This window comes from Scyliorhinus torazame, chromosome 4 (assembly GCF_047496885.1).
Source record: "Scyliorhinus torazame isolate Kashiwa2021f chromosome 4, sScyTor2.1, whole genome shotgun sequence".
NCBI lineage: Eukaryota > Metazoa > Chordata > Chondrichthyes > Carcharhiniformes > Scyliorhinidae > Scyliorhinus > Scyliorhinus torazame.
Genome location: NC_092710.1, coordinates 286,505,640 through 286,522,143, shown reverse-complemented (window position 1 = coordinate 286,522,143; position 16,504 = coordinate 286,505,640). Strand labels below are relative to the sequence as shown.

General features: G+C 49.5%; 1 long non-coding RNA gene across 2 annotated transcripts in view; it reads left to right on the top strand.

The window, feature by feature from the left end:
- LOC140411741 (uncharacterized) overlaps positions 1-15,130 on the top strand; it is a 203,488-nt gene extending 188,358 nt beyond the window's left edge. For both annotated transcript variants that reach the window (XR_011940982.1, XR_011940983.1), the window contains exon 3: positions 14,665-15,130. This is a non-coding gene — a long non-coding RNA (uncharacterized lncRNA). The remainder of the gene's footprint in view (positions 1-14,664) is intronic.
- Positions 15,131-16,504: the final 1,374 nt, after the last annotated feature.

The following is a 16,504-nucleotide window of genomic DNA, read 5'->3' as shown; positions in this document are numbered from 1 at the left end:
GTTAGTGGCAAGCTGCAGGGGATGAAGGTAGTGCTGGTCAATGTATATGTGCCAAATTGAGATTTTGTGAAGAGGGCGCGAGGGAAGATTCCGGACCTGGATTCGCACATGCTGATTATGGGTGGGGATTTCAACACGGTTATTGATCCAGGCCTGGGCCGATCATGCTCGAGAACGAGCAAGGTGCCAGCAATGGAAAAGGAGCTGAAAGGGTTCATGGAGCAGATTGGGGGAGGGGGGGAGGTGGGAGGGGGGGTGGATCCATGGAGATTTAGGCAGCCGAGGGCCAGGGAATTTTCCTTTTTCTCCCACATTCACAAGGTGTATTCCCAGATAGATTTATTTAATGTGGGCAGGGCCCTATTGCTGGGGATGGTGGACACGGGATATTCGGCGATTACAATCTCGGACCATGCTCCGCCCTGGGGGGACCTGCAGGTGAGTATGGATAGCAAGCAGCGCCCGCAATGGAGGCTGGATGTAGACCTGTTGGCGGACGAAACGGTGTGCGAGAGGTTGATGAAGTGCATGTTGAACTACCTGCAGGTAAACGACAGGGGGAGGTCTCAGCAGCGGTGGTCTGGGAAGCGCTGAAGGCAGTGGTGAGAGGAGAGCTGATCTCGATTCGGGCTCACAGGGGCAGGACGGATAGGGCAGGGACGGACCGACTGGTAAAAGAGATTCTTTGAATGGACAGGAGATATGCGGAGGCTCCAGAGGCAGGGCTGTTAAGGGAACGCCGGAGACTGCAGGCGGAATTTGGTTTGTTAACTGCAGGAAGGGCAGTGGACCGGCTCAGAAAGGCGAAGGGGGCGATTTACGAGCACCGGGAGAAGGCCACTAGGATGCTTGCACAGCAGCTCAGAAAGCGGGAGGCAGCTAGGGAAATAGGGAGAGTTGTTGACGGGGATGGGAACGTAGTTGGGTACTCGGCAGGGGTGAGCAAGACCTTTCGGGACTTTTATAGCAGGTTGTACAGGTCGGAACCCCCTGCGGGGCCGGAGGGGATGTGGCACTTTTTGGATGGGTTGACTTTCCCAAAGGTGGATGGGGAGCTGGCAGAAGGGCTGGGGGCCCCAATCGGGCTGGAGGAGATAGTGGGGGGGGTGAAGGCCATGCAGTCGGGTAAGGCCCCGGGACCGGACAGGTACCCTGTCGAGTTCTATAAAAAGTTCTCCGGAATATTGGGGCCGGTAATGTTGAAGATCTTTAACGAGGCCAAGGATAGAGGGGTTTTACCCCAGACGATGTCACAGGCCATTATCTCGCTCATTCTGAAAAGGGACAAGGACCCAGAGCTGTGTGGTTCTTATAGGCCAATATCCTTGCTGAACGTGGATGCCAAAGTTCTGGCCAAAATTCTGGCCTCTAGGATTGCGGACTGTGTACCAGACGTTATAGGGGAGGACCAGACAGGGTTTGTTAAGGTTAGGCAGCTGCGGGCTGATGCTCGATCAATAATTCCTGAGACAAGATTGGAGACAAATGAAGGCTTTATTGCACTAGATCTTTCCCCCAGTAGCGCAGGTACAGAATGCAGCTGCTGGGGAGACACATGCTCTTATACTCCGCCTTACTGGGCGGAACCAGCAGGCAAGCTTCACCAATGAGGATGGCAGTCCCAGGTACCTCCCACACTAATGGTCTTACAGAATTATTCAGGGTAATACCCCTAATACCGACTACCACATTCACCCCCTGTTAAAAAAAAGAGTCCGGCGGGGGTGGTGGTCTTGCGTTATACACTGGTAGAGGTGTAGATTTTGGTGGTACCTGGTATACATTAGCACAGTGTTTTGCCTCGTTACATGTCACAACTATTTACAGTAATTATTTACAGTCAGAGTGAAGCAATTAGTCGATCGGGGGCCGTGGTCGTCCTCTGCGATCGTCGTAGCTTCGGCGGTGATGCAGGCGATGGCTCGGGCATCCGTGGCTCCGGCAGCGTGCCTTTGGCTTCTTCAGCAGCTTCAACACCCCTAGATGGGACCAGTAGAAGGACCGATCCACCTGGAAAGGGGCAGCTGTGGGGTGCGCCGATGGGAGGAAGGATGGGGTCGATGGTAGAGGTGTGGGTGGGGATCCAGCGGACGCCAGGTCCCGTAGGGAGACTGTATGCTGTCGGTCGTTGGGGTACGCCATGTAGCCGTATTGAGGCTTAGCGTGCAGGAGGTGAACTCTCTCGTCCAATGGGTCCGACTTGTGCGGCCGCACGTGTTTGCGGAGTAGGAAGGGTCCAGGAGCTGCCAGCCAGGTTGGGAGTGAAGTCCCGGAGGAGAACTTCCGAGGGAAGACCAGGAGACGTTTGTCAGGGGTTTGGTTGGTCGTGGTGCACATTAGTGATCGGATGGAGTGGAGAGCATCCGGGAGGACCTCTTGCCAGCGGGAGACTGGGAGATTCCTGGACCGTAGGGCCAGTAGGACGGTCTTCCAGACCGTTCCGTTCTCCCTCTCCACCTGCCCGTTTCTCCGGGGGTTATAACTGGTCTTCCTGCTCGAGGCAATGCCCTTGCTGAGCAGGAATTGACGCAGTTTGTCGCTCATGAAGGAGGACCCCCTATCGCTGTGTATGTAGGCGGGGAAACCAAACAGCGTGAAGATACTGTGGAGGGCTTTTATGACGATGGCTGTGGTCATGTCGGGGCAGGGGATGGCGAATGGGAACCGGGAGTACTCGTCAATCACGTTCAGGAAGTACGTGTTACGGTCGGTAGAGGGGAGGGGCCCTTTGAAGTCCATACTGAGACATTCAAAGGGACGGGAAGCCTTTATCAGGTGCACTTTCTCTGCCTGTAGAAGTGCGGCTTGCACTCCGCACAGATTTGGCAATTCCTGGTGGCGGTCCTGACCTCCTCGATGGAGTAGGGTAGGTTTTGGGTCTTAATGAAATGGAAGAATCGAGTGACCCCCATGTGGCAGAGGTCCTCGTGAAGGGCCCAGAGGCGGTCCACTTGTCCGTTGGCACATGTGCCGTGGGATAGGGCATCAGGAGGCTCGTTTAGCTCCCCGGGACGATACACAATCTCATAGTTGTAGGTGGAGAGATCGATCCTCCACCGTAAGATCTTATCGTTCTTTATCTTGCCCCGCTGTGCATTATCGAACATGAAAGCAACCGATCGTTGGTGAGTGAGGAGAGTGAATCTCCTGCCAGCCAGGTAATGCTCCCACTGCCGCACAGTTTCTATTATGGCCTGGGCCTCCTTTTCAACTGAGGAGTGGCGAATTTCTGAAGCATGGAAGGTGCGTGAGAAGAAGGCCACGGGTCTGCCTGCGTGGTTGAGGGTAGCCGCCAGGGCTAGGTCGGACGCGTTGCTCTCGACTTGGAAGGGATTCGTCGATTGCGTGCAGCGTGGCCTTTGCGATCTCTGCTTTGATGCGGCTGAAAGCCTGGCGGGTCTCTGCTGACAGGGGGAAGACTGAGGATTGAATTAGTGGGCGGGCCTTGTCCGCATAGTTGGGGACCCACTGGGCATAATACAAAAAAAATCCCAGGCAGCGTTTCAGGGCCTTGGAGCAGTGAGGAGGGGGACCTCCATGAGGGGTTCGGGATCTGGGCCTATAACTCCATCATGTACTACATAGCCGAGGATGGCTAGACGGTCGGTGCTGAACACGCATTTGTCCTTGTTATATGTTAGATTAAAGATTTTTGCGGTATGGAGGAATTATCGGAGGTTGGTGTCGTGGTCCTGCTGGTCGTGGCCGCAGATGGTGACGTTATCGAGGTACGGATACGTGGCCCGCAAACCGTACCGGTCAACCATTCGGTCCATCTCCCGTTGGAAGACCGAGACTCCATTTGTGACACCGAAGGGAACCCTGAGGAAGTGGTAGAGCCGCCCATTTGCTTCGAAAGCAGTGTATTTGCGGTCGCTAGAGCGGATGGGGACCTGGTGTTAGGCGGATTTTAGATCCACCATGGAAAAGACCTTGTATTGTGGAATCTGATTGACCAGATCAGATATGCGGGGGAGAGGGTATGCATCGAGCTGCGTATACCTGTTGATGGTCTGGCTATAATCGATGACCATCCTATGCTTCTCCCGGTCTTTACAACCACTACTTGAGCTCTCCAGGGACTGTTGCTAGCCTCAATAATACCTTCCTCCAGTAACCCGCTGGACTTCTGACCTAATGAAGGTCAGGTCCTGGGCACTGTACCATCTGCTCCTGGTGGCGACGGGTTTGCAATCCGGGGTGAGGTTCGCAAACAGGGAAGGCGGGTCGACTTTGAGGATCGCGAGGCTGCAGACAATGAGCGGGGGTATAGGGCCGCCGAATTTAAAAGTTAAGCTATGGAGGTTACATTGGAAGTCTCACCCTCGGAGCGTGGCAGCGCAGAGGTGAGGAAGGACGTAGAGCCGGTAATTTTTAAACTCCCTTCCCTGGACAGTGAGGTTCGCTATGCGGAATCCATCAATCTCTACCGAGTGACACCCGGAGGCCAGGGAGATTTTTTGGTTGACTGGGTGGACACCGCATTGGGGTGTATGAAGCTCCCTGTGCTCCCGGAGTTGATCAGGCAAGATGTTTTATTCTCGTTGATGAGCACGGTCGTCGTCGCAGTCGAGAGTATTCGGGGCCGAGACTGGTCCAGGGTCACCGAGGCAAATCGTGGCAAAATTTGGATGTTTTCCTCGGGCGGTGTTTGGTCATCCGAGTTGCGGCCCTGAGAGTCCAGCCAAGATGGCGGTGCCCACTGGTCGCACATGGCTGGAGGTGTACAAGATGGCGGCGCCAAGCCGTCGCACGTGATCCCTAGGGGACAGGATGGCGGCGCCCGGAGGCCGCACGTGGCCCTGGAGAAGGAAGATGCCAGCGCCCGCTGGCCGCACGTGGATCGTGGAGTGGGTTGTGGTGGCGGTCCCAGTTCACCCCCAGAGACCGCAGCGACCGCCCGGGCCTGGCATTCTGCCACGAAATGGCCCTTTTTGCCGCACCCTTTGCAGATGGATGAGCAGGCCGGGCAGCGCTGCCGGGGCTGCTTGGCTTGCCCGCAAAATTAGCAGCGGGCCCCGCGGGGTTGCCTGGCTGTCTCGCAGCACAAGCTTGTGGGGGGATGGAGGATAGATCGGAGTCGGCCGCGGGGTGTTCCACGCTGCCCAAGGGGCTGCCGCGCGGTCAGGGACGTAAGTGCGGGCATTTCGGGAGGCCACATCCAGGGAGCTAGCCTTGAGGCCCAGTGTCTCTTTCTCCAGCAATCGCTGGCGGATTTGGGAGGACAGCATACCTGCAATGAAAGCGTCCCGGATCAAAAGTTCTGTGTGGTCGCTGGCCGAAACTTGCGGGCAGTCACAGTTCCTCCCTAACACCAGAAGCGCACGGTAGAACTCCTCCAACGATTCCTCGGGGATTTGTCGCCTCATCACTAGCAGATGCCGGGTGTAGACCTGGTTTACAGGGCGAATATAGTGTCCGTTCAGCAGGTCATTGTGGCCTCGAAATCGTCCGCATCAGCGATGAGGGTGTAGATCTCTGGACTCACCCTCGAGTGGAGAACTTGCAGTTTCTGGTCCTCCGTAGGTTCAGTCGTGGCCGTCCTGAGGTACCCTTTGAAGCACGCCAGCCAGTGTTTGAAGGTTGCCGCTGAGTTTGCCGCATGGGGGCTGAGTTGCAGATATGGCATTAAGGGGAAAGTAGTAGCATGGATAAAGGATTGGTTAATTAATAGAAAGCAAAGAGTGGGGATTAATGGGTGTTTCTCTGGTTGGCAATCAGTAGCTCGTGGTGTCCCTCAGGGATCAGTGTTGGGCCCACAACTGTTCACAATTTACATAGATGATTTGGAGTTGGGGACCAAGGGCAATGTGTCCAAGTTTGCAGACGACACTAAGATAAGTGATAAAGCAAAAAGTGCAGAGGATACTGGAAGTCTGCAGAGGGATTTGGATAGGCTAAGTGAATGGGCTAGGGTCTGGCAGATGGAATACAATGTTGACAAATGTGAGGTTATCCATTTTGGTCAGAATAACAGCAAAAGGGATTATTATTTAAATGATAAAATATTAAAACATGCTGCTGTGCAGAGAGACCTGGGTGTGCTTGTGCATGAGTCGCAAAAAGTTGGTTTACAGGTGCAACAGGTGATTAAGAAGGCAAATGGAATTTTGTCCTTCATTGCTAGAGGGATGGAATTTATGACTAGGGAGGTTCTGCTGCAATTGGATAAGGTGTTAGTGAGGCCACACCTGAAGTATTGTGTTCAGTTTTGGTCTCCTTACTTGAGAAAGGACGTACTGGCACTGGAGGGTGTGCAGAGGAGATTCACTAGGTTAATCCAGAGATGAAGGGGTTGGATTACGAGGAGGGGTTGAGTAGACTGGGACTGTACTCGTTGGAATTTAGAAGGATGAGGGGGGATCTTATAGAAACATCTAAGATTATGAAGGGAATAGATAGGATAGATGCGGGCAGGTTGTTTCCACTGGCGGGTGAAAGCAGAACTAGGTGGCATAGCCTCAAAATAAGGGGAAGTAGATTTAGGACTGAGTTTAGGAGGAACTTCTTCACCCAAAGGGTTGTGAATCTATGGAATTCCTTGCCCAGTGAAGTAGTAGAGGCTCCTTCATTAAATGTTTTTAAGATAAAGATAGATAGGTTTTTGAAGAATAGAGTGATTAAGGGTTATGGTGTTCGGGCCGGAAAGTGGAGCTGAGTCCACAAAAGATCAGCCATGATCTCATTGAATAGTGGAGCAGGCTCGAGGGGCCAGGTGGCCTACTCCTGCTCCTAGTTCTTATGTTCTTATATACTCCGGCTTGATTCAAAGAACAAAGAAGAACAAAGAAATGTACAGCACAGGAACAGGCCCTTCGGCCCTCCAAGCCCGTGCCGACCATACTGCCCGACTAAACTACAATCTTCTAAAAGAACAAAGAAATCGGAGCTCCATTCTTTAAAATCTAGTGCAATAAATTGATGCTCGATCAATAACTCCTGAGATGAGATTGGAGACAATTGAAGGCTTTATTGCACTAGATATTTCCCCCAGCAGCGCAGGTACAGAATGCAGCTGCTGGGGAGATACAGGCTCTTATACTCCGCCTTACTGGGCGGATCCAGCAGACAGGCTTCACCAATGAGGATAGCAGTCTCAGGTACCTCCCACACTAATGGTCTTACAGCATTATTCAGGGTACCTAATACCGACTACCACAGGGGCCAATGTGAGAAGGTTTCTAAACATGATAATGATGCCCCCGGAAGGTTGGGAAGCTGAAATGGTGGTTGCGATGGACGCGGAAAAAGCCTTCAACTGGGTCGAGTGGGATTACTTATGGGAGGTGCTGGAGCGGTTCAGGTTTGGAAGGGGCTTTGTTGACTGGGTTAGGTTGCTGTACCGGGCTCCGGTAGCTAGTGTACGGACAAATAGGATGACTTCGGAATATTTTAGACTACACCGGGGGACGAGACAGGGATGTCCCCTCTCCCCACTGCTGTTTGCGCTGGCGATAGAGCCACTGGCAATTGCTCTGAGGGCCTCAAGGGGCTGGAAGGGGTTGTTCCGGTGGGGGGGGGGGGGGGGGTGGAGCACAGAGTCTCGCTGTTTGCGGATGACTTATTGTTGTATGTCTCGGACTCCATGGAGGGGATGGGGGAAGTTATGGGAATCTTGGGGGAATTCGGCCGTTTTTTGGGGTACAAGCTTAATATGGGGAAGAGCGAGTTGTTTGTGGTTCAGGCGAGAGTTCAGGAGAGGAGACTGGGGGAACTGCCGTTTAGAGTGGTAGGGGACAGTTTTAGGTACCTGGGTATTCAGGTGGCGAGGGATTGGAATAGGCTACACAAATTGAACCTGGCCCGGTTGAGGATCAGATGAAGGAGGATTTCCGGAGATGGGATACGTTCCCGTTGTCTCTGGCGGGTCGGGTGCAGTCGGTCAAAATGATGGTCCTCCCGAGGTTCCTTTTCATTTTCCAGTGCCTCCCCATCTTCATCCCGCGGTCCTTTTTTAAAGCGGATCAATAAGATTATCGTGGGCTTTCGTGGGGGGTGGGGGTGGGGGTGGGGGGGGCGGTAAGCCCCCGCGACTGAAGAGGGCAATGCTCAAGCGGAGTCGGAGAGATGGATGGATGGATGGATTTATTTATTGTCACGTGTACCGAGGTGCAGTGAAAAGTATTTTTCTGCGAGCAGCTCAACAGATCATTAAGTACATGAGAAGAAAAGGGAATAAAAGAAAATACATAATAGGGCAACACAGCATATACAATGTAACTACAAAAGCACTGTCATCGGATGAAGCACACAGGGTGTAGTGTTAATGAAATCAGTCCATAAGAGGGTCAATTAGGAGTCTGGTGACAGTGGGGAAGAAGCTGTTTTTGAGTCTGTTCATGCGTGTTCTCAGACTTCTGTATCTCCTGCCCGATGGAAGGAGTTGGAAGAGTGAGTGAGCCAGGTGGGAGGGATCTTTGATTATACTGCCTGCTTTCCCCAGGCAGCGGGAGGTGTAGATGGAGTCAATGGATGGGAGGCAGGTTCGTGTGATGGACTGGGCGGAGTTCACGACTCTCTGAAGTTTCTTGCTGTCCTGGGCAGAGCAGTTGCCATACCAGGCTGTGATGCAGCCCGATAGGATGCTTTCTATGGTGCATCTGTAAAAGTTGGTAAGAGTTAATGTGGACATGCCGAATTTCCTTAGTTTCCTGAGGACGTATAGGCGCTGTTGTGCTTTCTTGGTGGTAGCGTCGACGTGGGTGGACCAGGACAGATTTTTGTAGAGGTGCACCCCTAGGAATTTGAAACTGCTAACCATCTCCACCTCGGCCCCATTGATGCTGACAGGGGTGTGTACAGTACTTTGCTTCCTGAAGTCAATTACCAGCTCTTTAGTTTTGCTGGCATTGAGGGAGAGATTGTTGTCGCTACACCACTCCACTAGGTTTTCTATCTCCCTCCTGTATTCGGACTCATCGTTATTCGAGATCCGGCCCACTATGGTCGTATCGTCAGCAAACTTGTAGCTGCTGTGGGCTGGCGCTGCCGAATTTCAGTAATTACTACTGGGCAGCTAACCTAGCCATGGTGAGGAGGTGGCTGGTGGGGGGTGGAGCCGGCTTGGCTGCGCATGGAGGCGGCTTTGTGTGAAGGCACAAGTTTAGGGGCACTGGTGACGGCGCCCCTGCCGTTCCCACGGCACGGTACTCCACCAGTCCGGTGGTGGTGAGGTGGCCCTGAGAGTCTGGGGGCAGTGGAGGAGACATGTGGGAGCAGAGGGGGCATTGGTGTAGTCCCCAATCTGCGATAACCATCGGTTTGCCCCGGGGAGAATGGACGGGGGTTCCGAATTTGGCAGAGAGCGGGGATTGAGAGGATGGGGGGCTTGTTCTTGGAAGGTAGCTCCCCGAGTATGAGGGCACTGGAGGAGAAGTTTGCATTGTGGGGGAAATTAATTCCAATATTTACAGGTACGGGACTTTCTACGGAAGCAGGTACCAACCTTCCCACTCCTGCCGCTAAGGGGGATTCAGGATAGGGTGGTCTCTAGAGGATGGATAGGAGAGTGGAGCATCTCGGACATATATAGAGAGCTTGTGGGTTCGGAGGAGACGCAGACCGAGGAGCTGAAGCAAAAGTGGGAGGAGGAGTAGGGGGGAAAGTTAGAGGAGGGCCTCTGGGCGGACGCGTTTGGAAGGGTCATGTGCCAGGCTCAGCCTGATCCAATTTAAGGTTGTTCACCAGACTCACATGACAGTGGTCCGGATAAGCAGATTCTTTGGGGTGGAGGATGGGCGTGCGAAATGTGCGGGGGGGGGGGGGGGGGGGGGGCGGGGGGGGGGGGGGGGGGGCAACGAACCATGTCCACCTGTTCTGGGCATGTCCAAAACTGAGGGGGTTTTTGCAGGGGTTTGCCGACACCATGTCCACGGTATTAAATATGAGGGTGGCATTGAGTCCGGAGGTGGCAATTTTTGGGGTTTCGCAGGACCCGGAATCCAGGAGGAGAGGGGGCGGATGTTCTGGCCTTTGTTTCCCTGGTAGCCCGGAGACGTATATTGCTGGCATGGAGGGACTCAAAGCCCCCGAAATCGGAGACCTGGCTATCGGACATGGCAGGCTTCCTCTGCCTGGAGGGGGGGGGGGGGGGGGGGGGGGGGGGAGGCGGGGGAGGGAAAGAGGGGGTTAGGTTAGGGGGGTAAGTAATGGCAAGACCTGTGGGAGAGGGTGGTGGAATTGGCACTATGTATATATTTTTCTTGTTATGTATATTGTTGATTTTGTTGCTGTTAAAATGCCAAAGAAATACCTCAATAAAACTTTTATTAAGAAAAAAAAAACCTTGGTGCTGGGCAAGATTCTAGGCAAAATTATTCGGGATAAAATAAGTAGTTACGTGGAAAAATGTGGTTTGTTTAAGAAGAGCCAACATGGATTTCTAAAGGGGAAATCATGTTTAACTAACCTGCTGGAGTTTTTTGAAGAGGTTATACAAAAGGTCAATGAGAATAATGCTGTTGATGGACTTTCAAAAGGCATTTGATACAGTGTCACACAACAGACTGTGAGAAAGGTTATAACTCATGCAGTAAAAGGCACAGCAGCAATGTGGATGGAAAATTGGTTGAATAATAGGAAGCAGAGACTAATGGTCAATGGATATTTTTTGGGGTGCAGAACAGGTTGTAATGAAATTTCCCAGGGGTTGGTAGTGGGACCTTTGTTTTTCCTGGTAGATATTAATGACCAAGAACTTGCTGTGCAGAGGACAATTTCAAAGTCTGCAGATGATACAAATTTGAACTATTGCAAACTGTGCGAAGTAACAGTGTGGAACTTCACAAAGGGCATGGAAAGGTTGGTAGAGTGGGCAGATAGGTGGCAGGTGGAGTTCAATGTCAAGAGGTGTGAGATGATACATTTTGGTGGGAAAAACATGGAGAGGCAATATAAAATAATGAGTAGTGTTCTTAAGGGTTGCAGAAGCAAAAGGTGTATATAATCCATAAATCATTAATGGCAACAGGAGAGATGGTGAGAGCAGTTAATAAAGCACATAAACCATCCTGGGCTTTATTAATAGGGACATAGTGTACAAGAGCAAGGAGGTTATGCTGAACTTATACAAGGTACTAGTTAGACCTCAGCTGGAATATTGTGTACAGTTCTTGGCACCACACGAGCGGGCGGATGTGAACACATTGAAGAGAGTTCAGAAGAGGTTTACAAGAATGGTTCGAAGGATGAAAAACTTCAGTTATGATGATAGATTGGAACGGTTGGAACTGTTCTCCATGGAGAGAAGAAAGCTAGGAGGAGATTTAGTGGAGATGTCCAAAATCATGAGGGGTTTGAGCAGAATGGAAAGGGAGAAACTGTTCCTGCTTCTAAAATGATAGAGAATGAGAGGGCACAGATTTAAAGAGATTTGCAAAAGAAGCAAATGTGATGAGAGCAAAACAAATTCACACAATGAGTTGTTAAGGTCTGAAATGCACTGTGTGAAAGTGTGGTGGAGGCATATTCAATTGAGACATTCTAGCGGGCATTAGATGATTATTTGAATAGATAATATGTACATGAGTATGGAGAAAAGGTAGGGGAATGGTACAAAGTCATAATGCTCATTTGTAGAGCCGGTGCAGACATGATGTGCTGAATTGCTTTCTTCTGCACTGTAACAATTCTGTGAATCTGTGAATTTTACGTAGAGGCAGTAAAAAATGATGGGAGTGTTGCCAAGAGGAGTTTACTTGTACGTTCTGATCTAGTGGGTTCTTCTGGGCATGTTTTGTAAGACATTTTTTAACTGTGTAACTTTAATCTTGTATACTTAAGTTTTCTTTCTTCTTGTTACTAAATTTTTTATTTTTCAAAATACCAAAAGTGTTACTGGAATTCGATGTTCCTGGGATCAGTTATATTTTTCTTTGCTTTCACAGCACATAAAAAAGGGTCATGGACAGTAAGCAAACTGCACCCCCCCCCCCCACCCCCCCACCCCACCCATAGGATTAGGCTTGCTCAGAAAATAACACCAGCTGTGGTCATAAAAGCAATGTCAATACTTTTGAGAGAAGCAGGGATGTGAAATAGCCCTAATGAAGAACAAAGATTCCAATATAGAAAATTAATTAAACTTTTCAAACTTAATAAATACTTTCCTTTATATATTATCTCAGGGCAATTTAAAATCATTCTGGGATGGTTCTTCTATCTGTCGAAACTGGGGTTTGGTACTTGCTCAATAGATAGATTGTAGTCATACTCGGGTATCTGCTTCACACCTATTTCTTAGTACAACTTCTGATCAGGTCACAGAGTAGATAGGTCGCTCCGGGGAAAGGCGTTCCAACCTAGCTCTCTCTTTCTCTCAGAGTCTGAAACATGACTGACTGATGTCAGTGGTACATCATCATCGACATCATACCTGTCCGCATATCCTATCTGTTAACCATTTATACTACACCTCCCCCAAGTATACTGTCCCACTTTTAACAGCAAGATTAAACTACCGTTAAATATTTATATTACATTTCTGTAACTCGCTTCTTTTCACAACTGTATATTCTACCCAACTACTACTCTTCCCCTCTCCAAGTTACAGTTCGGGGCGATTCAATCTCCCATTGTATTCTCAGCCCTCGGGGAATATCTCTTGGATACATGAAGGATTTCTTCTGTAGCTGGTAGGACATCATCAGCTGAAAGATAGGACAACACTTTAGCAGTATTGATGGGAAGCAGAGTGTCGTTTTCTGGATGATTGAACTGCAAAGACAACAAAGACTTTTCAACAAAAGACTGATCAAAGAGAGTAGCCTGAAGAGCATTGATCTTGAGATCATTTGGCATTCGAAGTGAAGAGTTCAGGACTCTGTTTTGTTGCTCCCTCAAAACACACAGTGGAAGATCTTCATTAGAGGAATGATCTTCATCGCCAGGGAAGCATGTCATAGCTGTGGAGTATCGAGACTGGTACATCGAAGACTGAAAAGGTATTGGCGATCCGAGATTTCAATGAACTTAGACGATAAAGAGAAAAAACAATCAATTCCTGTGATCCTTTCAGAAAAAACATGGAGAGATGATTTCACAGTGATTTTTCGGGAGGACTGTCTACTTTCCATAGGCAGTGGAAAGAGAGCCACAACTCTCTATCTGTGTGAGGTTGCTCCAAAATGGGCAATGACAAGAATTGCTAAGGAAATGAATTCCCTTAGATAATTCCAGAATGAGATGAATTTCCTTCGACAATTTACTCAGAGACAAGATTGCTGACCAGGTGTCTGCAGCTTCAGAAGTGCTAAAACGTGAGCTCCAGCTTCTGTGCTGACCTCCAGCTCTGGGGCGAAGGATACTTTCAGCTGGGACTGAAGTGTGGGTGTCATTGACTTTCATCCCTGAAAGGTACCAGCTCTTAATCAGTGTGATTCTTTATGGACTCTGACATGAACTCAGGCAAAGCATCGTCTCTGTAAAATTCTTCATGGACAACAGGAGATAAAGTAAGCAAGGCATTGATAGGTTCAGTGGAACAAACATCTGAATGCAGCTCAGCCACTAGAAACATGAGCTAACTCCTCTGAAACCGAAACAAGAGACTTCATATGGTCAGTCCATCAACTGGAAAAAAAAATCTTCCTCTAGGATCTCTACCATCAACAGATCATCCAGTACTGCACAGGTTTCCGCCTCCTCATTTTCGTAAAGGAAAAGCCAATTCACGGCCAACAGGTCCACATGGGGATGGTCACCGTTGTCTGCAGTGCCTTCTGTATCCATCACCTTTGGCCTTACTTCATGAAGAGCTGAGAGATGCATAACTTCAATCTCCCTCTGGGCTCTAGTGGATGGTTACTCTGTGAAAGAAAGGAACTTGTTGCTGATTGTATAATCCTCTGCAGCTTCTGAAGACTGACGCTCCACTGGTTCTAACAACAGGTTGAAGGTTGTACCATGAAAGACAATGGTCAGTAACCTCCGAATATTGGTGGAAAGCCATGCCCGCTGATACCGAGAGAGACTTACCTGTGCTCAGAAATTGCGGCGAACTTTCCGGCTCCAGCGGCAACCTTGGGCCTCCAGCAGGACAGTCTGTGCAGGCTTTCAGCGCAACGTACTTTGAATGTAGCCCCGCTCCCTTGTGACGCGAAGCTATGAGAATGCGCATTGAGGTTAGCCATTTAAACTGCAGATTGATATTGAAGACTACAGGCAACAAGTTTTACTGTTGTTTTAAAGTTATATTGAAGATTTTTAACAGTTTTGTGTTCTTTCTTTTATAAGGCATTACTGTTATTCGTTCTTTTATAATGATCATTCAATTTTTTTTTTCTTTTCTTATAAATTTAGAGTACCCAATTCATGTTTTTCCAATTAAGGGGCAATTTAGCCTGCCTGCCTGCGCATCTTTGGGCTGTGGGGGCAAAACTCACGCAAACACGGGGAGAATGTGCAAACTCCACACGGACGGTGTCCCAGAGCCGGGATCGAACCTGGGACCTCGGCGCCGTGAGGCAGCTCTGCTAACCCACTGCGCCACCGTGCTGCCCCCTATTCACTTTATTTTTGAGGATTAAAGGTGATAATTATTTATTTGTAAGTGAACATGGGTTTTGTCATTTGTTTTAAAATTTGTGAAACTATTTAAATCGGCACTCTGTTATTGTGTAACTTTATGTGTGGCATGCTTAAACGTGTTTGCGTGTTTTAATTTAGATTTTGACAACTGAAAATTTAGTTGAGAAGGAGAGAAGTCAGAGAACATCTCGGACCACGGAAAATGGAGATTCCTGAGCAAGACAATATGTAAACAACATCGTCTCTTTAAAGACCTGCAGAAGGGGGTCATAAAATGTTGTTACAAAATGGTTTTGACCTGGTCATAAGATTTAAAAAGTGTCCCCCAGGGATTTTTGCATTTACCTGTCACTGTCCTTGTAACGTCTGATTTTTAAAAAATATTATCATTATTTTTCTGCTTTGTCCACCTCAAATATGTTACTAAGTTTAAATTGCCTGATATTTAAATGCTGTGCTTTGATGTTTGAATAAAACATCTGCAGGAGTTTTTGAAGTTTAATGCAAAACATTTATTAACAAGAATAATTTTATAAATCCCAAAATTTGAATCAGTGAACGTTTAATTTAACATTTATCTTTATCTGCTGAATGACATTTTATTTAATAATGACCTCAATGTTTACAAATTTCTTGCAATTAAATATATTTTCTCACTTGAACACAACGGTCAACAAAATATATTTTCCCACATAAAAACAACGGTTATGTCGATTTATAAAGGCGGGGGAGGGAGGGAGGGGAGATTCGGAGGGAAGAGGGGGAAGGGGAGGGAGGGGAGGGAAGAGATGGAAGGAGTGAGGGGGAAGGGAGAGGGAAGGAAGGGCAGAGAGGAAGAAGGGGGGATTGAGGAAGGAAGAAGGGTAATGCAAGGGAGGGGAGGTAAGGGAGAGAGGGGATGGGAGAGGGTGAAGGGGAGGGGAGGTAAGTGAGGAAGAAGGGAGAGGAGGTAAGAGGGGTAAGGGGAGAGAGGGGAGGGGAGATAAGAGAGGGAAGGGGAGGGAGGGGAGGGGGCAAAGAGGAGGGAAGAGGGGTAACAGGAGGAAGGGGAGGGAAGTGAGGGACCTGGAAGGGAGGGGCAGGAGATAAGAGGGGGAAGGGGAGGGGGGAGGTGACAGGGGGAAGGGGAGGGAGGGGTGGTTTGGGGGGAAGGAGGGAGAGAGAGAGAGGGAGGGAAGAGAAGAGGGGAAAGGGGAGAGAATGGAGAGGAGGGAAGGGGGGAGGAAGGAGAGGGAAGAGGGGGAAGGGGAGGAAGTGAGGCAGTGAGATGAGAAGAGAGAGACATATCAATTTTTAATTTTACAATTTCAATGTCTGAAAGCAGCTGCTGCCAGGTGATCTCGAATGGCCCTTGCGTCAAATGGGGTCTGGGTTTTGCACACCTGCACCAGGAGGTATGTTTGCAGCAGGGCGGCACGGTAGCACAGTGGTTCGCACTGTTGCTTCACAGCTCCAGGGACTCGGGTTTGATTCCTGGCTTGGGTCACTGTCAGTGCGGTGTCAGCACATTCTTCCCGTGTCTGCGTGGGTTTCCTCCGGGTGCTCCGGTTTCCTCCCACAAAACCCGAAAGACGTTAGGGAATTGGACAATCTGAATTCTCTCTCAGTGTACCCGAACAGGTGTCCGAGTGTGGCGACCATGGGATTTTCACAGTAACTTCATTGCAGTGTTAATGTGGAATAAATCCACGGAGCAGAGGTCCCTTCACCAGTATTCCTTTTACTAACAAAACCAAAAGCAGTACAACCATGTGCATTCAGCTTGCTGTCTACACTGGGAGCGCAGATGATCTGACTCCCTGTTATATACAAAGAAGACTTTCCATGATTGGGCCACGAATCAGGAAACTTGTATTCCAATTGGCCAATCTCAAATACCTGGTCTAAGTCATTACATGGTGTAAGCCTACTTTGTCACTAATAAAGATTTTAGGATCAGGTTCACGACGGCGTAAACACTGGAGTATTTCATGCCGGC